Source organism: Sander vitreus, chromosome 4 (assembly GCF_031162955.1).
Source record: "Sander vitreus isolate 19-12246 chromosome 4, sanVit1, whole genome shotgun sequence".
NCBI classification, from domain to species: domain Eukaryota; kingdom Metazoa; phylum Chordata; class Actinopteri; order Perciformes; family Percidae; genus Sander; species Sander vitreus.
Window position 1 is genome coordinate 32,722,282 of NC_135858.1, and position 27,645 is coordinate 32,749,926.

The window sequence follows — 27,645 nt, forward strand, 5'->3', positions numbered from 1 at the left end:
AGCAAAAAAAGGGAAACCTTTTTGCCACAACATGAACATATTATAAATAAATAAAACGTGCTTTCCGACCGGATAGTACCGGAAGTGTACTTTTTAGAGGAAAAGTACACTTCTAAGCAGTTCTAAGAACTACTCTCCCCCAAAATCTTTTTTTCCGTTTGCATTCCCACTGGCCAAGTGGCCATAGGGACTGGTAGGAGGGGTAAGGCAGTGACGCAAGCACGGCAACGGTCTTTATAGCATCGTCACTAGACCTTAGCGCCACATACAACAACAACAAATTATGCTAATACTTGTGCACTTTTCCTATATTAAATGCACGTCCATTCTCGTAGTAATTCACGTAATATTTTGCTCAACACAGACGGGGCTTTATTATACTCGCTGCTGTGGACGTGTGTGTGACGGCCGGCGAGCCGCAGGACACGCTTGTGGAGTTTAACTCCGAAAAGACAGTTAACCACAGGTTCCCGTTAATCTTATGATGGACATGTGTTGTGATATTTAAACAAACGAACCGTCAACGGCGAAATAAAAGCCTCTTATTTACGAGAGCGGTCTGAGAGACCTCCAGCTTACAGCGAGGTGTCTGAGCATGACTGCCCGAGCGACGAGCTAGAAGCCGGGGCATGCGCTTGCTGGCTGTCGCCTCACTTCATGGAGCTTCTGAACTCCGAAAACTTTGAAGCAAATTGTCAATTCGGCATCAATTTTCGCAAGACTGCCTACATTCGAAATCTAAACAGTTAATTTCTCTCCTAAAACATTGTCAGAAGTGAATTTAATGATGAATAAGATGGTGAAAATTGTTAAAAATGTCCTGTTGTTGGTTGTTGCTCTGCCTGCAAGTTCCGAGTTGGCAGTGGGCGTAACTTATAAGTTCGACCAATCAAGTACACCTAGGAAAAGGGAAAAGACCCTGCTCTGAAGTAGGAGTTAAAAAAGTACGCTACAGCAGCCAGAGGAACTTAAAAATCCCCAAATTTTTCCTGTCGGAACACGACAAAAAGAGTGTTCTAGGAACGTTTAGTTCTAAGAACTGCAAAAATCCCTCCGGTCGGAAAGCCCCTAATCACATGACATTGTGTATAGGCTAATATTGAACTAACTTAAGTGCAAAGGAATGTAATTTAATTGCCTTGTTGCTGAAAGGTGCTGTAGAAGTAAAGTTGCCTTTCCTTACAACCTCAGCCTGTCAGTCAGTCATCAGGGCACAGAAACCACTGTTGTGCCTGCTTGTCTCAGAGGAAGTGTAAAACAACAGCACTGCGACCACTTTCGCCTCTCCATTAATATCATATCGCCGCAAACGCTGTCTGCGTGAAGTTTTGAAAAACTGTAACCACACTTGAAACCACTTTATCGGCATTGCCGTGACTCACTGTGACTTCAACAAAACTGCAGAGCCGACGTAGTTTACTCCGTCCGCACCTCTGTGCGCGTGTGTCGGTCGGAGCTCCGCTCTGTGTGTGTGTTTGGAACCGAAATTTGGCACCAAAAGATAAATAATTTCTCGATACTCATAGGATCCAGGTTTTTTTTTTGGTGCCATAAAAGTATCGACGTTCGGTGCCCAGCCCTATTCACGTAGGAAGAACAGGGCCCAGATCTTGCATGTGTGTTGTGTATTTTGTGGAGCTGACAGTATCAATCACTTGTATTTATGATATAATGGGATTACATTCTGGCCAGGCTAGCAGAATCCTGATGAGCCACTCGTAGTCATGAGATGGCCGCAGACATTGGTCTTGCTATCTTGAACTCATCTTCTCAAACTACAGGGAAGCTTACGGGACGCTTTACCGCATTCATTTTGTGTGTGAAATGTAAAAAAGTATTTTTTTATTTTATATAGTAACATATAAAGTATATATTGAATGTCTTTTATTTATAATTACAATGATTCAGAAGAAGATTATGTCGTTACCACGGCAACTTTACGCCGCTGACTGACGCTGCTTCACTGCGCATCCATTCATTTCACTTTCCTACCTCAACTCAAGGGCTGTTCATTAGTTGAATACAGCCAATATTGCTGCCATGTCTTCCGTGTGGCCCAATCTCTATAGCGTTTTATCACTGAAGTGTTAGTGTGTTGCTGCATTAACTATTTTATACGACTAACGTTACCCGCCAAGTAATTCCGCCAGCTGTAACATCCACTGCTGGATTGTGCTACCAAAACCAGTTTAAATGCACGTATTTGCACATGTTTCTTATTAACTCATTAACAAAGAGTTGTTGGAGTGGTTAAAGTGCAATGTAGATGTAAGAAGTGTAAATATAAAAGAATATACTGCCATAGGGGATGGACTGGAAGAAAAAAATGGCCCTGGACTTTTCCCAGAGGATTTGACTGACCCAATGAAGCGCTTACGTAGCAAACTGGCTGGAAAAGACCTAAAACAATTATGCATAATTATAAAGAGAGACAAACCCCTACCATAGAATAAAATAGAAGCCTTTTCCTGCCATCCTTGTACAGAATGCCACTAAATGAGCGTTTCCTGATCAGTGCATTAAAAAAAGTCAACAACGAAGGTTCTACAATAATAATTAAAATGATAAATACAATTTGATTTTGCCCTAGATTTGATGTATTTTTTCCACTAGAATAAATTGCTCCATATTAATGTACTATTGTACAATAGAATATATGTAATTATTTCAATATTGCACTGGAATACATTTAATTTTTGCTAAAAGGAGATAGCAGTATTCTGTAACACAGAACAAGACAACATATAAATTATATTTATGTAGGTATTTCCTTGTGTCAAGTAAATGTGGTGTGGTAATTGTAGCCTTGAGTTTGATGTATATTGTACGTAGTGGTTGTGATTAAGTAAAATCAAGATTTAAATAATACTTACAATATTTAGATCATAGCAATTGAGAAATGCTAATTTACTTTAAATGCTATTCTAATTTTTTTCTTTTTCCTGTTTTACAGCTTTGCAACACTTTGACACCCACAACACACACTGCACATTTAACAGCACTTTTCAGAACCCCAACCAACGGCACTTTTCAGAGCCCCTCTCTGCACTCTGGTCTCTTTTACTCTCTCTCACTTGCCCTCTTTCAATCACTCTTTCCTACTCTCTTTTCAATTTGTGTATTGTTTGTATTTCTGGCTATTTCATTTCACTTCATGGCAGGAGGTTCTCAAAAAAAAAACTGAGAATCTAATTATTTATTTTTTTAAAGAATAAAGTATTGTGTTTAGGGAGTTACAAATTATAACTTAAGGCTAAATTCAGCTAACTAGATGTGGCAGGATGAGGTTTTTCCCCTCCCCTTTACCTGTATACGGGAACGCGCGTCAGCACACCTGGGATTCATCCCGCTTGATTGAGAGAAGTGGCATTACTTAAGCCTGTGTGTGGACTTGTTCTGTTTCTGTCTTCTCCCCGTTGGGTCTGTGGAGACGTGTCTGGGCTGGCATGCTGCACGTTGTCGCCATTGCCCTCTTGGTCGTCAGTTTGCTGTGGCATTGGATGTCCCCTTGGGGGTTGATGTACACCTGGGCGGCTGGCATTGGATGTCTGGTGTGGGCCGCTGTGTCCGTGCACTGAGTGCGTGCCTCCGCTGGGGTCCGAGGGCGGCGTGTCCTGTAAATCGCTGGACCGGTCTGCAGCCTCGTGCATGCTGCTGTGGGCTCTATCGTGGTGCCACAGGTAATGAAAGGGGCCTGTACTCTCGGGGCGTTCTCCTCCCACTTCTGCTGTTCTGGATTGAGTGGATGCTCTGAATGCATAAAGGTTGTCTGGATGGTTAGAGGGATGTTCTGGATGTTCTGGATAAATAGAGAGCCGTTCTGGAGTGATACGGCTAAGTGTTTGAACACCCAGACCTTGTTTTGCGTAAATACTGTATCTTAACTGTTGTACATATTGCTTGTGTTAATTTTGTTTCTTTTCATTATGCATGCTGGTTTATTGATTTGAATTGTGTTTTATTTTTCTATTATTCATAAAGATACTGCTATTTTAATATAATTTATAGTAGGCCTAAATGAAATTGTATATTTTCATAATTACTTTATTGTCTCTGACCCCTAATTTTGGTAAACGAACCTGTGTGCTCTAAAGGTCTTGGACCTATCCCAAATGGCATTGTCTGAAATCTTAAATTCCCTGAGTGTCATTTAGCCCAGTATCGCCACACTTGGCGTCCTTGGCGGGATCATCAAAACATTAAAGGGGCAGAGACAATATTTTTGTTTTGTTGTTGGTGTTGTTGCTTAAACTGTTTAATCATTGTTGTTCTGCTTTCAATCCAGAACAGCATTAGTGGTGTTAGGACCCAACATTTCCAAATTTTAATTTCTCTGTGGAGCTTTCGGTTCAGCTTCCTCCGCTGTCATGGATGAGGAGATGTAGCAGCTAAAAGAACTCGTTTCACAGCTTCAGGCGGACAACGCGCGACTCTGTCGGGAGTGTGCCGCTTCTTCGGACCCCGGTGGAAGGGCGTCTCATTCCGCTGCTTCATTCAGCGGTACACCATCCCCTGCCCCCGCTGTAACAGAGCGGTTGGTTGTCATTCCTAGGGACCGCAGGTGTCCAACGTTTAATGGTAGGAGGGGTTTGGGAATAGCCGGATGGGTCGATGAGGTTGAGGCAGGCATGCGTGCCCGGCATTTAACTGCCGCTGAACAGGCTCTTTTCATCTTTGATCATTTGGAGGGAGAGGCGAAAGAAGAAATTAAGTTTTGCTATAGTGCTGAAAAGGACCCTGTTAAAGTCCATCTTGAAAGAGCTCTATGAGTATGATCAACCCCACATTACTTTGCAACAGGTTTTCTTCTCCCGGGCCCCATGCTCCCACAGATCAAATTTTCGTTCTGGCCCTGTCATCTGTCGGAAGTGTCAACAGCCTGGCCACGTTGCTAGGGATTGCACTGGGGAAAGGGTTTACTGCCAGGCTCCAGATAGGTCAAGTGGTCAAAAGTTAGGTAGTGCTAGGCCGGTCCTGTCCAATTGGGAGCTGGAAAACTGTCGAGCTACAGCTCAGGTGGGGAGCCCTCAAGCTCGCAGGTAGGGGCGACGTGAATTAGTTGCCTCATGCCCAAATATGGATGTCTCTATTGGTGGTGCGGTTGTTTCCTGTCTGGTGGACATTGGGTCCATTATGTCCACCATGACTGAGTTGCTCTTCATGGAGCAGTTTGCACCTTGGGGTCAGGTCAAAAGTTAGGTAATGCTAGGCCGGTCCTGTCCAATTGGCAGCCGGAAAACTAGCGCCCACTGAGCTGTCGAGCTACTAGGGGCGACGTGAATTGGTTGCCTCATGCCAAAATATGGATGTCTCTATTGGTGGTGTGGTTGTTTCCTGTCTGGTGGTCATTGTGTCCACCATGACTGAGTCTCTCTTCATGGAGCCGTTTGCACCTTGGGGCCAGGATTGCCTTTACCCTTGTAACTGGCTTCAGCCTCGAGCAGCAAATGGTCTGGCAATTTCTTACATCGGTTATGTAGAATTGGATGTAGAGTTGTGCGTAAAGGTCATGCACCGCTTGGAATTCTTGTGGTGAGGGATCCCCCCTGGTGCTGTGTCTTCTGCCCTTGGTATCTGGGGGATGAATGTCATTTGTTGGTGCCATAGAGAACTTTTTGGTGCACTTGGACCTTCTTTTTTTTAGTCACCTGGAATTTTACAGGCACCTTGTCCTGTTGTTGTGGCATTGCAGCAGTGCCAGGAGTCTGTTAATTAAGAATCAGAGTCCACTAATGGACATCATTCAAATGTTAATCGGCTTCCTCAGCCTGCGAGTAATCAGGCTAGTAGTCTGGTCGGGAGACCTCCAGACCCAACTTTTAATCTTTAAACCGCCTTGGTTCGTGAGCTAAAAGGCTTTCTTTATCGTCGGGATGACGATACAAAAGCGGGGGGTAGATGTGGCAGGATGAGTATAATCACTGGATATATCTTTTTACGACCCTAGCTACAACGATCTTTATAATTTGTAAGCCAGCGAATCAAAACTCAATTTTTAGATAACTTAATATCACAAATAAAGCTAATTCTTTATTTTTTTTAAACCTAGATCGTCTTGATGCAGTATAATTACTAGTTTGGCTGTACTATTCATTTTATATATTTAACAGATATATATGTTTACGACCCTATTTCTTTGTATACCGGAAGAACTACAACTGTTTTGCAGATTTGTATCAGTTGGATGTGCGCATCTCGGGGAATATATTGTTTTTCCTACAATTGGAAGTTGTAAATAATTAATTGAGAGTAAACTGGGTAGTTTAATAGGATGATAAACAGATGGGTTTACTCAGAATTAAAATATGTAATTGTTAAATGGGTTAAAATGTATTTTAAGCACATTTTATCCACATTTGACAGTTCCCCCAGTTGCTGACTATACCCACATGATAGCTAAGGTCAAGAGCTCTCTACAACAGCTGGATCCATATCTGTAGTCCCTTTTATTGCTCAGTTATAAGGTTTCAAACATGCACCAAGGTCAAGGCTCAAAGGTCATTATTTCAAAGCAGGAGTCATGTAGACTCTTCATAGAGTAGAGTAGTGATTGTTGGAACAGTGAAAGGATGAAGCAAGACAGCTATTGAAAGTTTCATTAAACAAAAAGGAGATAGAAGCTATGTATCTCTGCGTCGCAAAGACTAGATGCGGCCTCACCTAAGGACCTCTAAACACTTAAGATTAGCAGCCCTATGTAGGCACGCAGGTCAACTGCATCCATCCTTTTCCAGCCGTCAAGTAGAAAGCTGAGGCAATGTCCTGGGCAAGGGTGAGGCATATGGTGATGAGGACCATATTATTTTGCTGTTCTTGACAAAAAACTCTCTTTTAGCTTGAGGCATTTATTCTTTATCTGAAGATGATACATTGTGCTCGGATACCGAGAAAACTCAGAGTACTGTCATCACCTTTATAGCCTTTGAATGTAGAGGTATTACTAAACAATGCATTGAAAAAAGATTTTGTGACTGAAATGGTTTGAACTTGAGTCATGTATGTGGTCAAAGAAAGGTGATGCTGTACCTGTGCTGAGAAAGTTTTTGTCTGTGAAAGGACCTGAAGACAATCTTGCCATTGGAAATATGACAAAGTATATTTCACTTTTTCTAAAGTTGGGGTCATTCTAGGAAGTCATCAAATTTCAAGTTAAAAAAAATTAAGGGACTTTTTTCTTATGTTAAACACAGTGGCGGGTCATTTTTGACCCGAAGACAACACAAGGGTTAATGTAAGGAATCAATGGGGGAAGTTTTATGATGATTTTTGTTGGTTAAAACAATAAGTTTCAGTATTTTTTAATACTTTCCACCACTTGGATTTCTTAGTAATTTTGTATGTTATAGAGAAGACGTTTATGAGACTAGATCAGTTGAAAGAGTTTCTGCATAATGCCTGTACTATATTTAAGTTTTTGTCTCATTGTTTTCTGTCTTTATAAGCTAATGCTTTGAGCTTACCTGTGAATTAAACTGGCTAAAGCCTACCAATGACATTGACTTTAGGCCCTCTCTCTCATGCACAGGCATACATTAATGATTTTAACTAACCTGGTAATTGCGATGCCTTCAAGGGGGGCAGTTGTTCTCATTTACTGCAGTACTGTAGTAGTGGAGTATCAACAACTTTCTGTTCTTAATAGCAGTAGATAGTTGATAAAGTGTAAAAGTATCACGATTGCCCCTCCTTTAGCTTTTCTTAGGAAAAATATCAGTTCACAGATATGCAATTCAGCTGAACAACACAAACACGGGTCCTAAAAAAGTCCATCAAAGTTGTTTTTACTTTATCACATCCATACAGATTAGAGCAGCTGCAACATGCTCAAAGGGAAACCATAAAACAAAATCAAAATGTTTTTCAAATTACATGCACACATTACAGTAAATATGTCTGTTTTAAACATTTTATATAATGCTAATGTTATCAAGCATAAAACAATAACAAACTAATTAATAATAGACGCTAAAAGAAATGCATTAGTAAGCATGTTTTTTTTAAGTGTGCAATGTATGCTGGATGTTTGCAGGGTGACTGCATGGGAAGGTAGTCAGGCTGGCTGCCAGGATGGAGACCATGTCTTTCCACTGAGAAAAAAAATTCATAAAGGGGGAGAGAGACAAAGTATTAGTGAGCGGTAAAACACATTGAATTAATATTCATTACTGTAGAATTTACTAAATACTGTTTTAGAATAGGCTGAAGACTAGTGCAGTTTGGCTGTTATTGGTGGTCAGCTCAGTTACACTGAGTGTTTCTGTTCTTATTCTGTTCACTATTCTTATTAATGTTAATGACTTACTTTAGATATGGCAGTGCATGAACAGTTCAGCATATCTGTATCCAGACAATTGTAAACAGCACTGAACATTTTGATATTAACATTTTTCTTTAAAAATGTTGGCCAATACCAATTGTAAAATAGGCATAATGCACATAACCAAAAAGCTAAATAACGTACCATAGAGTGCAGGGCTGCCAGTCATAAATGTGTTCTGTCCTACCCTGTGGCAGACAAAGACATTGTACAACTGCTATAAAATCATTGCTTTTATACACAGTTATAGTTGTTGCTTTTTAAATGAAATTCAACTGTTTTCTTTTTTAACTGACAATTCTAATATAGCATTCGCTGTAATTTTCTAGCTGTGGTGACCAACTATCACTAGCATATTCACTAGCATCATTAGCATAGTCTTACCTTTCTGATCCTTGTCTTTATTATTTCAGTGACTGGGAACATGTCAAGCTGGTTGTGAGGGCAATCTGTAATTTAAGGAATATTTTATTTTCACAAATTTGCAGAACATGTGTAGTGACTTTTGTATAGGGGTTCATTCAGAATGCAGAATTGTCCACTGTGCACAGTAAGCCTTTCCTAGTGAGACTTGAGAATCAAATAAGTATGAAAGTGCAATTTTTTTTGTTTTAACTCCACAATTTGAATAACAGAGGGGCATGTATGAAGCATGAATGAACATGAATATAACATTGATGCATAATGTTTAATTCTAATCTGAATCAGGGCCATAAAAAAATCAATGATGCTTAAAATGTCTACAAAAATCAGAACTATTACAGTAATCACAAATAGACTTTGTGATGATTACGTGGGGTTAAGATATCAGTGGAAAACAAGCCATGCATAGACTAAACACACCGTTAATTTTTTGGGCTCTTTTTTGTCCCTTCAACCCTGCTGTGGTGGTTCCTGAATGGAAGGAGTCTGGTGTGGTGGTGGTGTGTGGATGGAAGGAGCCTGGTGTTGTGGTGGTGTGTGGATGGAAGGAGCCTGGTGTGGTGGTGGTGGATCTGAGGCCTGTACTATGAAGCGAGATTTGGCGGTAACTTCAGGTTCAACCCAGGGTTTTCTGTACTACAAAGGTGGATCACTTGTGATCGGGTTTAATCACCGTGGTAACTTATGCTGAACGCCTAACCTGGTCGGGAGCAGGTTAAGTTGGAGATCAGAGATCAACCGGTGTAAAAGCACCGCCTACTGACCAATCAATACTCAATTGATAACGGCGTCACCGTTCTTAGAAAATCAGGCGGAGCTCGGTGCGCAGAGAGAGAGAGGGAGAAAGGGGTGCGCGCATAAAAGTTAAAACATTTAGAGACCGACAAACCCGTTAGCATTCCCTGATGTGTATATTTATGAAATCTATAGATTGTAATGGCAGGGAATTGCATATCGGCTCGGCTTCTTGAGCCGTGTGTTGCCAATGCGCACATCAGTTTGAATTTTGTTTTTATATATTTTATTTGCTCTCACGATGGCTTCCCACTGCCAGGGTTGCAACTGAAATACTAGGCCAAAGCAACGACAGTTTATGGAAAGTGCACAAGTGTAATTATGGTCAGATCTGATTTACGCATCTATAGCGTCGGCTATTTTTTTGCCAGCTTTCCTTCCTGTTTTAGGAAGCAGCGACTGTATTGCGTTTTGCCTGCAAAACCGTGTCTGTGTTATTCATATTTATGTAGAATTATAATTTCCTCTTCTTATGTAAAATATGCGGCTTTGGTAGATGTTTGCGATTGGTTGTGCTGTGCAAACACCGCCTCTTTTATGTGAGCGCGCGTGCGCTGCTGGATTGGGAAACCCTGGGTTGACTGAACTAGTTGATAACCAGCGTCATGATACAGCTTATGCGGGACCGCGGGTGTTAGGTTAGGTGTAGCCGGGTAACTGAAAGAAATCCAGGATATGTTGATCTCGCTTCGTAGTACAGGCCTCTGATGTTTCCTGCTGTTGGGCTGGTTATGGGGGGATGGGTGATGGGTCACACGGCACCAAATACAAGATAAAAGACTCTTCTTGAGGTAGTTGGTTAGGTGTGTCTTCGAGTGGGTGGCACGGTGTGGGGGTCCTCAAGTTCATCTGGGAGTCTTGTCCAACCTTTGCATGGAACACCATTACAATATATAGTTATGCCAAAGTGCAACCCCCCCCCCCCCCCCCCCCCAATCAACCTATGCTAATATTTATAAAATAATAATAATAATAATATGGTTTTCCCACATGAACTGTAAAAAAAAAAAACTCCCTCATCAAGAAATTCTGGATCTGTCCCTGCACCCTGCCCACCACCCCTGCTCAGGCTAGGTTGAGCAGTGAAGGAGCATTCTGCAACAAGCTGGCTGAAACATTGGATAGATTCCGTCATACAAAAGCCTGAAGTTACCTATGCAGGCAGCGTAGTGCGTGTTTTAGGAGTGTTTCCGATCGTTTCCCTGAACATAACTAGTTGTTTTGGTACCTAAACTTGACTGGCCTAGCCGCATGATAGAGATGCTCACAAGTCTCTGAGCTAGAGACCAAGTCAAGTCTCTCGTGGTTATGAGTGTTGTATCACCTGCTGTGTTCCATCCAGGCTGCTTAAAACACTGCATAGCTATATATGAGGAATTCAAAGCATTGCAGCCAGTAAATGATAACGTAAATCTAATACCACAAACGCTCATCATCTTTTCATAACATCTAGCTAACAACAATCAAAGTTAACCTCCCGTAGGTCATAGCTAAAGCAAGGAGAAAGCTCAAACATTAGCTGGCCAATGCTGAGCTAAATATGTTTGCTAACCTATCAGGGTGCGTTTTCAGGTGCCTGATAAAATGAGATGTGGTTGAGCCAGAATAATTTTAATATCAGTTTTATAGCATTTTTAGGCCTTTATTTCTGACAGGACAGTTTTAGACACGACACGAAAGGAAAGAAGGGGAATGAAAGGGCAGCAAAGGGCTGCAGGTCGGAAGAGAAACTGGGGCCGCTGCATCAAGGACTGAGCCTCTGTATATGGCCGTGCAATACCAGGGGAGCTACCCAGACTCTTGATACCACATATTTTGCATTCAGTCATTCTTTTGTTTGGGCCTTAATGTCTGAAGTTTTGGCACAGCAGCTCCCGGTGTGCTCAACATATTTGTTGTCCTCTCATGTTTAGTCTCATGCTGGTGGCTGCACGCAGTAGATACATTACGTGTTACATGTTACCTATAACCTACCTGGTTATAGGTTACACAGGGAGGGGAATAACATTCATCAGACGTTTCCTTAAAATAAAGACTGTTCATGAGCCCAGCATCTCGACTACGAGTTGAGTCTGAAGTAATTTGAGGACGGGTTTCAAGTTAAGTCTGAAGACACTGTGTGTGTGAGACTCAAACATGGTCTCCCATTTCTGCCGCATGACGCTCACTTTTTGACAGCTAAACTCAACTGCCACGGCCCCTTAATTGTCATCTGGCGGTGCACGTGACCGGCCAGCAGCCGCCTAATTTCGTAGGGTATCACAAAAATTGGTGTAAATACATTTTCATACAATATATTGTTGTTCATGTATTCCATAACACCAGCTCTTTAAAATTAATCTAGGTTGCAGCTAGGCAAATCAACACCAGACATTGTACAACAGATAGTCAATATGTATGCATATTTCATGGATATTAAATGAATGCAATCCCACATCCAACCATTAATTTGTAGATAGCATCGACGTAGAGACGAAGACGAAGTCTTAGCGGATGTGCTAAGGTGGGCATGCACTGGTATCATAACCTTTGTTTTGTATGTTGTCCCTGGCGTCTTCGGAGGATGTGCAATCAGCAGCAGGGGCTTCAGGCCAAGGGCATACAACTTCTCAAGCTAGGAAAACAATTGTTAAGAGGCAGACAGATCAATTAGATAAAACTCTATGTGGCGATACTGGGCTAAATGACACTCGGGGAATTTAAGATTTCCGACAACGCCACTTGGGATAGGCCCAAGACCTTTAGAGCACACAGGTTTGTTTACCAAAATTAGGGGTCAGAGACAATAAAGTAATTATGAAAATATACAATTTTATTTACTATAAATATTATATTAAAATAGCAGGATCATGCACCACCATGGGGGGCGCCAAAGCGATGAAAAAAAATATTGAAAATTTATTTGAAAAAAAATAAATAATTATTTTTTTGGTATTTTCTATATGTAGCTGCTGTTGTGCGTTTCTAAATCATTTCTGCATTTCCCCAATGTTATTATATAACATTTTAGAGGACTACTGGATAGAGTAGGCGCCCTGTCTCATAAGATTCCATCATAGAATGTTGACATAGAAGAGGTGGGGGAGCGCCGTGAGCGCCTAGCGAGCAGGTACGAGTAGTGAGTTGTTGGGGGGCTAAAAATAGAAAAAAGAAAGAGGGAAAAGGAGATGGCATGGCCAGGGATGCAACAGCAGTTAAATAAGTGGATGGTGAAAGGCAACAGGTAGGATTTAAAGTGTGACGTCTGTGCTTGGAGGCTTTCAAATAGTCATGTTAACGGACTAGCTAGCGTTTGCTAACACTGGGAATGTAGCAGCCAAATGGGGGGTTTACAGCTAGCTTAGAATATGCAAAACCAAGGTTGCTGAGCTGAAAACTGATAAATATAAGGTAGCATGTACAATAAATGACAAGAATCTGGAAAACATAACTAATGCAATCTGGTTTACCATGGAATCATGCATAGATGTGCTACCAAACTTGGAGGCTTGCAAATATCCATGTTAACAGACTAGTAGCTAGTGTTTGCTAACTTGATGCAAACCAATGTTGCTGATAGCTACATTTAGATTTTGGTTAAACCCTAAATTACCAATTCCATGCATGACATATCTCAATTTTATTAAGGTCAAATAACAACTGGTAAATATAAGGTTATATATAATATAATATATATATAATTTTTCATATTTATTTGAAATTGTTGCTGCATACCCTTCTGACACTGGGTAGTTGCGCCCTGGTTGCAGGGAGGCTTACCCCCTTGACTATTAACGCTGGAGTTTCCATGACGATGCTATGCACTGACCAGGATGGAAAATGTGGAAAACGTGGAGTGGACCTCAGTCTTCATCGGCCAATACAGAGACTCACTGCTGCATCAAATATCAAGATTGAACTTTTCAATGCACAATCCATCACAAACAAATCTTGCCTCATACATGACCATATTCTGGATAAGTGTTTGGATATGATGTGTCTTACAGAAACCTGGCATCAACCAGATGTTTATTCTTTTTAAATGAGACCTGTCCTCCTGGCTACTGTTACTAAAGCTGCAGACACACAGACCAGACGGCCGACCCTCAGCAGAAAAGGCAGTTGGACTGATGAGTGTCCCCGAGTTGGTCAAAAAAGTGCCTCGGAACACACCAAAGCAACGAGACGTAATACGTCTCCGTAACAGCAGGCGGTGCTAATCTGTATTGTCGCCCAAAAAATGAAAACCAGCAGCTGATTGGACGAACGCGTCACTTGGGTCTGGTTTCTCCGGGAAATTCAAAGACAGACTGTCATGGCGGCTTGTTCAGACTACGATCTCATATTGTACTAAAATAGTTCACCAAAACGTCTTTCTGAAAACATTTTAAGCGAGAAATAGGCCATGCAGTTGCTTAATCTGTCTTCATTTCAGATCGACAAAGGTCAGTTTAAAAATATTTTCGTCAGATTTTGAGAGCTCATTCCGCTCCCCCGTTTCCAGGTTAGTACTCTACCAATCAGATTGGTTATTTGAGTCCGACTGCCCGCAGTGCCCACCCCGCCAATTACAAATGTCAAATTGGCCAAAATGAAGGCCAACGGCCCCTCGGACGGACGACGGCACAGAACGCACCGAACAGACTTGAGTCACTGACCTCGCCAGACTGTCCAACAGCCGATTATCGGCTTGGTGTGTCAGCGCCTTTACAGAAAAGCCCGCAGCACAGGGCGTGGTGGTGGTCTGCCTATAATCCACCGAAGTGATCTGATCTTGTCCCCTATAACCCTGCCTGAGCTGTCTTCGTTTGAATGCCTTGCATTTAAATGTAAGCACCCTCTCTCCACGACGATACTTCTTATCTACCGCCACCCAAACCAAACTTATCTTTCATCCCAGAGATATCCAACCTTCTGTACAATGTCTGCCAATATCATCGTGCTTTGGAGATATGAATATTCATGTCAATTCCTCCACCTGCCGTTTCGCAGAAGAATTCCTCCAATTACTCGACTGTTTTAATTTGACACAACTTGTTGATGCCCCTGCTCATACCAGGGGCCACACTCGACCTAGTCATTACAAACTCCGTTCACCTCAGCAATCTTCGGGTGTTTCCGACCACAAGGCCATCTCCATGAAGATGTCTTCACCGTCTACCCTCAACCTAGAGACTATGGCATCCGACCTCCAGCATGTCCTTTCTGTAAATTGTTTACCAAACATGGACTCAGTGAACTATTATAATAACACCCTCAGAAGCATTCTGGATCTCCACGCCCGGTCAAAACCAGAACAGTCACTTTCTCCTGATCAGCCCCCCCTGGTGAGCTATGAAAAATGAAAGCAGCTGGGCACTGGGCTCTGCCCTTAAAACTGCCATAATCAGACCAATTCTAAAAAAACCACCCTTGATCCAGATGTATTTGCAAATAACAGGCCCATTTCAATCTCCCATTCCTCTCCAAAGTACTGGGAAAAAAAGTTGTTGCCGCCCACCTCCAGGATCATCTCAAACACAGCAACCTTTTTGAAAAAATTCCAGTCTGGTTTCCGCTCTGCCCACAGCATGGAAACAGCCCTGCTTAGAGTCACAAATGACCTACGAATGGCAGCTGATGCTGGTTCACCCTCCCTCCTCATACTCCTCGATCTGTCTGCTGCTTTTGACACTGTGGATCATGGCATACGTGGCATTAAATCGTACCTCACTGACAGAACAGAGTACATTTCACTTGGAAGTGCAAGGTCCCGGCAACACACAGTCACCTGCGGGGGTCCCCCAGGGGTCAGTCCTTGGCCCCATCCTCTTCATCATTTACATCCTCCCTCTCGGCCATGTCATTAGCCGCTATGGAGTCTCATTTCACTGCTATGCTGATGACACACAACTGTACATGAAATCGGAAACACGCACCTCTGCAGCTTCACCAACATCATCTCCATCTTCAACACTCACCGCCTGTCTGGAGGAGATAAAGGTGTAGATGAAACACAACTTCTTCCAGTTAAACAGCTCCAAAACTGAGGCAATTCGTGTTGGCACCCCACATCAAACCCATTCTTCATCCATAACTGGTATAACTATCTCTGGTCATGACATTTCCCCTCTCCACAACTGTCACCAATCTTGGTGTAAGATTTGACCCACAACTCACCTTCGAAGCCCATATCAAAAACCTCTGCAAGATTTCTTTCTACCATCTCAGAAATATTGCAAAACTCAGTTCCACACTCACCTTAGCAGATGCTGAAAAACTGGTCCGTGCCTTTGTCTCCTCCAGACTGGATTACTGTACCGCACTTCTCATCGAGATCCCTAACAAAAGCCTGCAGCGACTGCAGTATGTTCTGCAAGGATCCTGATGAGAGTGCGAAAAATACGACCACATCACACCCATTCTCCATTCACTTCACTGGCTTTCCATTTCCGCCAGAATTGAATATAAGGTCTCCCTTCTTACCCACAAGTGCATCTATGGAAATGCCCCCCCAACTATCTGAAAGAACTACTCACCCCTCTAACTACAACTCGATTCCTCCGTTCAACAAACTCAAACCGCCTCTTTCTCCCCAGGACTAAGCTCAGCACCATAGGTGATCGGGCTTTCTGTTCTGCTGCTCTCGGATCTGGAATGCCCTCCCGACCATCTGACGGCATCCCAAACTATTGAGACTTTTAAAAAGGACTATAAACATTTCTTTTTAGAAGAACTTATGAGTTTTAACTAACCCTACAAGTCGTTGCAGTATCTATTTGTATTTTATATTGATGTTTTTACCATGCTTTTATGATCTTAATTAAAATCACAACAGCAAATAGAAAAACGCAAGAGCAAATCATAAAACATGACAGCAAATAGGAAAACACGACAGCAAATAGGAAAACGCGACAGCAAATAGGAAAACGCGACAGCAAACATGAAAACGCGACAGCAAACATGAAAACGCGACAGCAAACAGGAAAACACGACAGCAAATATGAAAACGCGACAGCAAACATGAAAACACGACAGCAAACATGAAAACACGACAGCAAATAGGAAAACAAAACGGCATTAACTTCTACCTTCCTTCCTGTTAAAAGACAGACAGTCCGTCTGTCCAATCAGGAGGGTCCATCCTCTACTAGATAGGCCCTACCTTTTTCCGGTAGAAGTTAATGCCGTAGCATTTTCAGATTTGCTGTCGTGTTTTCCTATTTGCTGTCGTGTATTCCTATTTGCTGTCGTGATTTGCACTTCAGGGCCACCGTGCTCGCGCAGCGGCGAAGGCCCTATTGGAACTGAAGGAATTATTAGGGGCCCGAACGCCGACAGCGGCAAAGGCCCTATTGAAACTGAAGGAATTATTATTAGGGCCCCAGCGCCGACAGCGGCGAAGGCCCCTATTGGAACTGAAGGAATTATATATTATTATTATTATTATTAGTGAATGAATTGCCTTTTTCAGGGGCTTAAGATATTAAAAAACTCACCAAATTTGGCGGTCGCATCAAGTCTGGTGAAAATGTATGTATTTTAAAGGGTTTCAGGGAACAGGCGCGAAAAAATGGCTCGCTAGCGCCCTACAAAGTAAAAAAAATTGAGCCCCTGCAGTACGTTTAATTTAGACTCACGAAACTTGGTACACATATGTATCATGACAAGACGCACAGAAAACATCATTGGAGCCATACCCTAAACCCAACAGGAAGTCCGCCATTTTGAATTGAATGTTCGAAATTAGTGCGATTTTGACCATTTCCACGTCATACTTTAATGAACTCCTCCTAGAGATTTCATCCGATCAACTTCAAATTTGGTGTGTGCCATCTTAGAAGTTAAAGATGAAAAGTTGTTAAAAAGAAAAAATGTTCGTCATAGGGTGTGGCCGTGGCGGGCGGCCATTTTGTGCGTTTTGCCACGAAACAGGAAGTGGGTGTAACTTCAGTGTACATTGTCCAATTGTCTCGAAACTTTTCATGATTCATAAGACTCTAACTTTGAGGCCATGTACTGGACAAAATTGACTCAAAGTCATAGCGCCCCCTAGTGGCATCAGGAAGTAGGCCTAAAAGTCAAGGTGCTATACTGAACTCCTCCTAGAAATTTCATCTGATGGACTTCAAACTTGGTCTGTACCATCTCAACACCTTAAAGATGAAAAGTTATTAAAAGAAAAACTTTTTCGTTAAACGGCGTGGCGTGGCGGCCATTTTGAGTGTTTAGCGATGAACAAAGAAATTGTTGTAACTTGAGTATACGTTGTCATATCTGTCCGAAATTTCTCACGATTGACAATGGTCCAGGTCTGAGGACATCTACAGGCCAATATTTACTTTTGGTCATAGATGGCAACAGGAAATGCGCCTTATATGACAAACATCATCCGATTTACGTGAAACTTATAATGTGTGGTCGACATGTGATACTGAGCTGCCCCTCTTACTCAGGCCACGCCCCCTTCCATAACATTTGAACCATTTAAGGTAGAGTCTTGTGTGAGGTGTCATTGAACTCACAAGAGAGTTCCTTCTTCATTGGTGATGGTTTGGCCCGCCCCCTATGCTTAAGCCACGCCCCTTTTCATAACATTTGAACCATTTAAGGTAGAGTCTTGTGTGAAGTATCATTGAACTCAGAAGAGAGTTCCTTTTTAATTGGTGATGGTTTGACCCACCCCTATAATTTAACCACGCCCCCTTTTCACAGCTAATGAACTGTATGACGTAGAGTCTTGTGTGAGGTATCGTTGAACTCAGCAGGGAGTTCCCTTTTCATTGGTGATGATTTGCAGTGTCTGAGTTCCGCGCAAATGTACGGTTGCAAGGAGCGGTGTCCGCCCGGTAACCCCGACACGCGCAGAGGTGCGAGGGCCCATCCATCGCTGCTTGCAGTTTTTAATTATTATTATTATTATTATTATTATTAATCATTTAAACAATGGCTAAAACATAGCTGTGGAGAACATAGTGACAACAAAAGTATAGGGATGTAAGTCTGTATGTTGCTGTATAGGGATGTAGGTCTGTATGTTGCTATCTGTACAGGCTGTTAAAACAAATCTTTATTTAAATCTAAAATTAAGAACTTTCAAACATTAGGAACAGGTTTCCTTTTTTTCTCTCAATTGGTTCCCTTAAAGCTCCCTAGTAAGCTCAGTCTAGGTCACAGATCTTTAACAGGGGGTCCGGGACCCCTAGATGGTCCTCAGAGTCCATGCCTCCTAATTAGGGCCCGAGCACTGAAAGTACAAGGACCTATTGCTTTTTGATTATTATCTTTCCAAGTTCTTCGTCGCATTTTTGAGGGGGTTAGAATGCACGAAAACTCACAAACATTTGCACACATGTCAGAACTGGTGAAAATTGCGAAGTTCTGTAGTGATTGGACTCGGGCAAACATCTGACGAACACTTGTTTGAGGACTTTAGAATGCACGAAAACTCTCAAAAGTTTGTAGCCATGTAGAATAGTAAACTCTTTCATCTGAATTCACATTTAGGCTTGGAAGTGGTATGGTTCTATAGTGCCCCCTAATTGGTTTTAGCCCTTGGGCACATTTTTGACGGCCTCAATATATACGAAAACTCACAAAAAGTGGCGCCCACATAAACACCTGGGAGCTTTGCGAGACTGTACAGTGATATGGCCCATACCTGTAAGTGGGCTCCATAGCGCCCCCTAATGCGTGGAAGGCCTTAACTTGGACATAGTCGCTCTGATCTTCACCAGATTTAATACACATATTGCTCTAATCATTGCAGACATATTTTCCATTTACCTTCATTAGCTCAGCCCAACCAGAAGGCGGCCATTTTTAATTTATGCATTTTTCATGTGTTTTAATTCTTTCGAACTTGTCCTAGGCCGTGATTTTAATCTTCTTGAATCTTTGCAGGTAGTATGTGTTGACCATCATGACGAAAGGTTATCAAAAGAATTTTGATAGTTGAAAAAAATGCTCAAGTCATAGCAACTTCCTGTCTAAACAGGAAGTTGCGTAACAATTATTCAGATTGCCCCGAAACTTGACAAAGTTGTTCCTCATGGCCGGTTTAGCATCTATGCCAAACTAGGCAGCAATCGACCATTAGATGGCGCTGTTAAATTTTTTTTTAAAATAAACAGCAAAATATTGATATATGGGAAACCTACTTTGTCTAACTGCTCCTGGGGCGTTAGTTCCGATTAGCACGAAAACTTGCATATAGACTCCGAGGACCCTCATGACAAAAAAGTTGAAAGCGAAAGCGAATTATGATTGCTAAAACAATGCGCAAGTTATGGAGGACCAACCACCAGTAAGTGGGTGTCGAAACAGGAACAGTTGTATCTTGGCAAAACTTATTCCGATTTTACATGAAACTTAAAATGTGTGGTCTACATGTGATATTGAGCCGCCCCCTATACTCTAGTCACACCCATATACACAGACCACGCCCCTTTCATAACTTGTGAACCGTTTAATGTAGATTCTTGTGAGAGGTATCATTGAGCTCAGCAAAAAAATCCTTTTTAATTGGTGACGGTTTGCAGTGTCTGAGTGCCGCGCAAATGCATGGCTGCAAGGAGCGGCGTCCACCAGTACCCCAGGGGCAAGTGGCGAGGGCCCGTTCTTGCAGCTTTAATTTTTATTAATTTTTGAAAGTTTTTTGAAATATCAAAAATTGTTATCCAACATAGGCTATTATTAGCAAAATGATCACAAGAACGGTGAGCAAAAATCCCAGAACCACACGGGGGGGACCTAGTGAATGACCTGCAGAGAGCTGGGACCAAAGTAACAAAGGCTACCATCAGTAACACACTACGCCGCCAGGGACTCAAATCCTGCAGTGCCAGACGTGTCCCCCTGCTTAAGCTAGTACATGTCCAGGCCCGTCTGGAGTTTGCTAGAGAGCATTTGGATGATCCAGAAGAGGATTGGGAGAATGTCATATGGTCAGATGAAACCAAAATAGAACTTTTTGGTAAAAACTCAACTCGTCGTGTTTGGATGGGAAAGAATGCTGAGTTGCATCCAAAGAACACCATACCTACTGTGAAGCATAGGGGGTGGAAACATCATGCTTTGGGGCTGTTTTTTCTGCAAAGGGACCAGGATGACTGCTCCATGTAAAGGAAAGAATGAATGGGGCCATGTATCGTGAGATTTTGAGTGAAAACCTCCTTCCATCAGCAAGGGCATTGAAGATGAAACGTGGCTGGGTCTTTCAGCATGACAATGATCCCAAACACACCGCCCGGGCAATGAAGGAGTGGCTTCAGTAAGAAGCATTTCAAGGTCCTGGAGTGGCCTAGCCAGTCTCCAGATCTCAACCCCATAGAAAATCTTTGGAGGGAGTTGAAAGTCCGTGTTGCCCAGCCCCAAAACATCACTGCTCTAGAGGAGATCTGCATGGAGGAATGGGCCAAAATACCAGCAACAGTGTGTGAAAACCTTGTGAAGACTTACAGAAAACGTTTGACCTCTGTCATTGCTAACAAAGGGTATATAACAAAGTATTGAGATGAACTTTTGTTATTGACCAAATACTTATTTTCCACCATAATTTGCAAATAAATTCATTAAAAATCCTACAATGTGATTTTCTGGATTTTTTTTCTCATTTTGTCTCTCATAGTTGAAGTGTACCTATGATGAAAATTACAGGCCTCTCTCATCTTTTTTAAGTGGGAGAACTTGCACAATTGGTGGCTGACTAAATACTTTTTTGCCCCACTGTAGACACAATAGTGAAAAGTTTGTTGAACTGAACTTTTTTTCTTTCTTTTTCCTTATCACACTGTGTTGTGTAGTTGCAATACCAACCTGCTTTTGTCATATATTTTGTGACATGAGCTGCCCTGGAAAGAAAGCTGTTCACCTATGAAGAGAATTTAATTGATCTTTGGTCTCCATTACATACAAATATTAGTTTCACACAATATCTTGAACTGGATAGTTTAAGAGAAAACATATCCTGGTTAAGCCCTGGAATTAAATTGGAACACATGCCTACAATATGAATGCATTGTGAAAATATTATCTTTTATTACAACTCAGACATAAAGGATGTTCTTAATTTCTCAAACCAAGCTTGCCACTTACTGGTGTTCTTTAGTGTTTTGGTCTCTTAAATGAGTCTTTGTATCCATAAAACATTGACATTAATTATATATAGTACCTGCTCCACTTCCTCTCCCACTGTGTTTCTTGCTCCATCCTGGCTTCTGCCACCCCATCTCACCTGCAACACAGCGTGAGAAGGGTTATGTAGCATACCTGTACATATACAGTAGGATCTTTGATATAACATAATACAGTCAGGCATGATATTCACAAAATGTTAAAATCCTTTAGATAATATAATGCAGTTTATATCTACATTAATGCTTTTAATAAATAACATTATTAATAGTCCCTCAAATATGTCATAACATAAGCTTCTTTTGAATGGTAAAACAAAATCCCTGTTCTACAAATTTGCACTAGCAGCTGAGCAGTTGGTGAACACACAGCACATTCTATTAGCCTGCTCTCTAATTCCCTGTAGCCACTGTCACACCAGAATTAAAGTAATTGCATGTACCTCACATTTGGTTAGTGTTATAGAGATCCATTATTAATTGACATGACAACATTATTCTGAAATGACAAACGTGACTGTAAAGCTTATGCAGAGGCCATTTTAAACATAGTGATATAATTGCAATATGACATTGAGAATTACCTGCAAGTAACATCCATGCAAAAAAAATTTAACATTTGGCTTCTTGGACATTTCTTTTTGAAGAAACATCGGGTAGGCAAATATTTCTCCCTGGTAATGGTTAAGTCCTTGTAAGAGAAACCCATGTCTGTTTAATCAGAAGAAAATCTAGTGGTTAATTATGAACTGACCCACCAAGGCCTAGCTTAAGCACACATCTGTATCTGGGTCCCTACAACAAATACAACACTTGGCTGCTACAAAGGTTGGATAAATACCACTCACCAATCATAAGTGCTGAAAGCTTTCAAATCTTAGTAAGACTCAAGGGCCATTCACATTGTACGCGGCATGCGCTGCGCTTGCCGCTAGGTTGTCCTATTCCCAACTATATTTGTTGTGCTTGCCGCTGGGCTCAGCACAAATTTACGTCATACATGCGCCAATATTTGAATGCATGTCACGTCTGCGTCCGGTGTTTATATCAGACGTGCAGTACAGCCGTCATTGTGGATACACAGTAGTGATTGGGTGGAGACGATGTTTCTGTCTTTGAAACAAAAAGAAAGCCTTGGCACTTGCCCTGGTTGTGAGGAGAAGATGGAGGAAGGCAGCAGGAAGAAGGGTGTGGGTGCACGAGACCCTCAGGTCCAGAGAGCAGTTGGGGGAATTCCGGCTGGTGAAGGAGCTCCGCATTCACTGTGACCGGTTCCAGGGGTATTTTCGGCTCAACAGGGAGCAATTTGACAGTCTGCTGACGAGAGTCGGGTCTACGATTTCCCGGATGCGAACAACATTCCGAAAGCCCATTTCTGGCTATTTGTCTCTCTCTCTCTCAATCAGTCCAAACATATTTTACATCATATAAACATGCAAATACAATATTATTATTGTGTAATAACAACTGAGTGTAAATTGTAATTTCCCCATTGGGGATCAATATAGTATATTGATAATATCAGTATAAATTATAATTTTTTTTAATAAAAAATACAAATATATCCCCCCTCCGGGGACCATCACCTTATTGTGGTGGAGAGGTTTGTGTGTCCCTATGAACCTGAGGGCTGTGTTGTCTGGAGCTTTGTGCTCCTGGTAGGGTCTCCCAAGGCAAAGTGGTCTCAGGTGAGGGGCCAGACAAAGAATGGTTCAAAAACCCTATGAGTGACCGAGGTAGAGATGGAGTGACCCTGCCCGGAGGAAGCCCGGGGCCCCCGTCTGGAGCCAGGCCCAGATGGAGGGCTCGTCAGCGAGCGTCTGGTGGCCGGGTTTGCCACGGAGCCCAGTCGGGCACAGCCCGAAAAAGCTACATGGCACCTATCTCTCCATCCCATGGGCCCACCACCTGTGGGAGGAACTCCTGGATAGGGGTTGGACTCTTTTCTTCTCCGGAGTTGCCCAGGGTGTGAGGCGCTGGGCGGATGTGGGGATACTCACAAGCCCCCGGCTGAGCGCCGCTACGTTGGAGTTTAACCCGGTGGACGAGAGGGTCGCCTCCCTATGCCTGCGGGTTGTGGGGGGGAAAACTCTGACTGTTGTTTGTGCATATGCACCGAACAAGAGTTCGGAGTATTCGGCCTTCTTGGAGACCTTGAGTGGAGTCCTGCATGGGGCTCCAGTCGGGGACTCCATAGTTCTATGGGGGACTTCAACGCGCACGTGGGCAATGATGGAGACACATGGAGAGGCGTGATTGGGAGGAACGGCCTCCCTGATCTAAACCAGAGTGGTTGTTTGTTGTTGGACTTCTATGCTAGTCATGGATTGTCTATAACGAACACCATGTTCGAACATAGGGATGCTCATAAGTGTACTTGGTACCAGAGCACCCTAGGCCAAAGGTCAATGATCGATTTTATAATCGTTTCATCTGATCTGAGGCCGTATGTTTTGGAGGAGCTGTCAACCGATCACCATCTGGTGGTGAAGTTGGGTCAGGGGGTGGGGGAAGACTCTGGACAGACCTGGTAAGGGTCAGGGTCAAGCCACGGTGCTTCTGGAAAACCGTTCGCCACCTCAGGAGGGGGAAGCGGGGAACCATCCAAGCTGTGTACAGTAAGGATGGGACGCTGTTGACCTCAACTGAGGAGGTAATAGGGCGGTGGAAGGAGCACTTTGAGGAACTCCTAAATCCGACTAATACGCCCTCTATGGTAGAGGCAGAGCTGGAGGATGATGGGGGATTGTTGTCAATTTCCCTGGTGGAGGTTGCTGAGGTAGTTAAACAACTCCACAGTGGCAAAGCCCCAGGAATTGATGAGATCTGTCCACAAATGCTTAAGGCTCTGGGTGTGGAGGGGTTGTCTTGGTTGACATGCCTCTTCAACATTGCGTGGAAGTCTGGGATGGTGCCTAAGGAGTGGCAGACCGGGGTGGTGGTTCCCCTTTTTGAAAAGGGGAACCAGAGGGTGTGTGCCAATTACAGGGGTATCACACTTCTCAGCCTCCCTGGTAAAGTCTACTCCAAGGTGCTGGAAAGGAGGGTTCGGTCGATAGTCGAACCTCAGGTTGAAGAGGAACAATGCGGATTCCGTCCTGGTCGTGGAACAATGGACCAGACTTACTCTTACTTACTCTTTCAAGGATCCTGGAGGGAGCCTGGGAGTATGCCCAACCGGTCTACATGTGTTTTGTGGATCTGGAGAAGGCGTATGACCGGGTGCCCCGGGAGATACTGTGGGAGGTGCTGCGGGAGTACGGGGTGAGGGGGTCCCTTCTCAGGGCCATCCAATCTCTGTACGACCAAAGCGAGAGCTGTGTCCGGGTTCTCGGCAGTAAGTCGGACTCGTTTCAGGTGAGAGTTGGCCTCTGCCAGGGCTGCACTTTGTCACCAATCCTGTTTGTAGTATTTATGGACAGGATATCGAGGCGTAGTCGGGGTGGAGAGGGGTTGCGGTTCGGTGGGCTGGGGATCTCATCACTGCTTTTTGCAGATGATGTGGTCCTGATGGCAGCACTCACTGGATCGGTTCGCAGCCGAGTGTGAAGCGGCTGGGATGAGGATCAGCACCTCTAAATCGGAGGCCATGGTTCTCAGCAGGAAACCGATGGAGTGCCTTCTCCAGGTAGGGAATGAGTCCTTACCCCAAGTGAAGGAGTTCAAGTACCTTGGGGTCTTGTTCGCGAGTGAGACAATGGAGCGGGAGATTGGTCGGAGAATCGGCACAGCGGGTGCGGTATTACATTCAATTTATCGCACCGTTGTGACGAAAAGAGAGCTGAGCCAGAAGGCAAAGCTCTCAATCTACGGGTCAGTTTTTGTTCCTACCCTCACCTATGGTCATGAAGGCTGGGTCATGACCGAAAGAACAAGATCCAGGGTACAAGCGGCTGAAATGGGTTTCCTCAGGAGGGTAGCTGGCGTCGTCCTTAGAGATAGGGTGAGAAGCTCAGTTATCCGTGAGAAACTCGGAGTAGAGCCACTGCTCCTTCGCGTCGAAAGGAGCCAGTTGAGGTGGTTCGGGCATCTGGTAAGGATGCCCCCTGGGCACCTCCCTAGGGAGGTGTTCCAGGCACGTCCAGCTGGGAGGAGGCCCTGGGGAAGACCCAGGACTAGGTGGAGGGATTATATCTCCAACCTGGCCTAGGAACGCCTCGGGATCCCCCAGTCGGAGCTGGTTAATGTGGCTCGGGAAAGGGAAGTTTGGGGTCCCCTGCTGGAGCTGCTACCCCCGCGACCCGACCCCGGATAAGCGGACGAAGATGGATGGATGGATGGACAAATATATCCTACAAATACCTGTATGGAGCTGTATAATCAACTTGGTATTTGGTTTTCGCAGCTCACAACAGTAGGCTACAGTTCTTCTCAGTTGCTTTGGCGCATTTCTCAGATCAGAGATGACAGTAATGTGTAACTTTGTCACATAGGGAATAGTGCTCCCTTTCATGTGCATTGTTCATTAGACTATACTTACAGAGTGAACTGTTAAATATGGACAACAACACAAAGCAGTTTCACTATCTTGGTATAAACAATGGCGTAAGGACTTGTCAGTTTCATTCATAAGTACTTGCTTTGGACACATTCATTGGTACTTGCTTTGGACACAAACAAAAGATACACGATTTTTCAGGTCAGTCACTATGCGGTGCAGTTTACAAGAAATGCACTCACTGTTGTGCAAATGCAATTATGATTTGACAAATGCACCAAAGTAACTGAGAAAAAATGTAACATAGGATTGTATTTCAGTGGAGACATATATGTTGATTTCACATAGCTAATACAAACCTGAATGATTTAAATTAAGAGGCTACAATAATCTACACAGCTGGCATGCTTATTATGGTGAAATATGCTTCCACAGCATAGTTTTGCGTCCGAGGTCTCTGTACGACCTCGAACTTGTGTCGTCGCCTTTACAGCTCTGGGAGATCGCTGACGACCAAAATCAACCTCTCGTCCATGTTCCGTTTGTGGATCCACGTGTGTTCTGTGTTTTTGTTGTTTTTTTGTTTTTTTTTCAGACACTTGAATGCACGTCACAGCGCACCAAGTTGAACCATGTTGAACTTTGACCGCAGCACACGCAAGAGCGGCCAACCACAAAATGCCGTTTGGCTGCGCTTTGCTCAGCGCAGCGGCAGACCAGTTCTTGCGCCCGCAAGCCATTGACAATAATGGGTTTCATTGCGCAGCGCTGCCGTTTGCGCGTACAATGTGAATGGCCCTTCAGACTGCTAGTAACGATGGAGTTCAATCTCCAATACAATGTTCAGATTATGCTCTTGTACAGTAAAACATTTTGCATATCTGCAACAGTCTCTCCTGATTGAAATGTAGCCTAAAGTCTCTCCTAAAGCGAATCAGCGCTTGAACGCTCTCCTTCTGATAATCCAATCAGGAACGGCCAAAGATTCCATAGGCCAATCACAGTGTCACAACACTGTTTTAAAAGTGCTTCTCTCCCTGTGCTATCAGCTGTCATTTCAGAAAGGCGTCGTCCCTCCTCCTTCCCTTCCACCTCCCGTCCTAGTGATTCTACGGTTGACGCTCCAGTGCCTCCTCGATCTGGTCTTCTGGCCCTTCTCCACCACCACCGGTGTCTGGATTCCATCGGGGGGTTACATCATGGTTCCCTACCCCTATATTAAATGTATTAATATATCAAATGTATTAATACAAATGTATTAATACAACGATGGAGTTCAATCTCCAATACAATGTTTAGATTATGCTCTTGTACAATAAAACATTTTGCATATCTGCAAACAGTTTCTCCTGATTGAAATGCAATAGGAGAGTTTTTGCTTATATGATACTTATTACAGTCCTGCCAAGCTTTCAGTGTGGCTTGTAAAGGGGGAAACCCCTCTACATTCATCAGGGACTGCAATTTGTTTACATAAAGTGTTGTTGTGATCTCCAATGGATAGCATGTTAGTGTCCAGTGCTACCAAAAGAGTGTTCCTCCAGCAAAGGGTTCCCTTAAATAGTTTGTCCAAGGTGGGT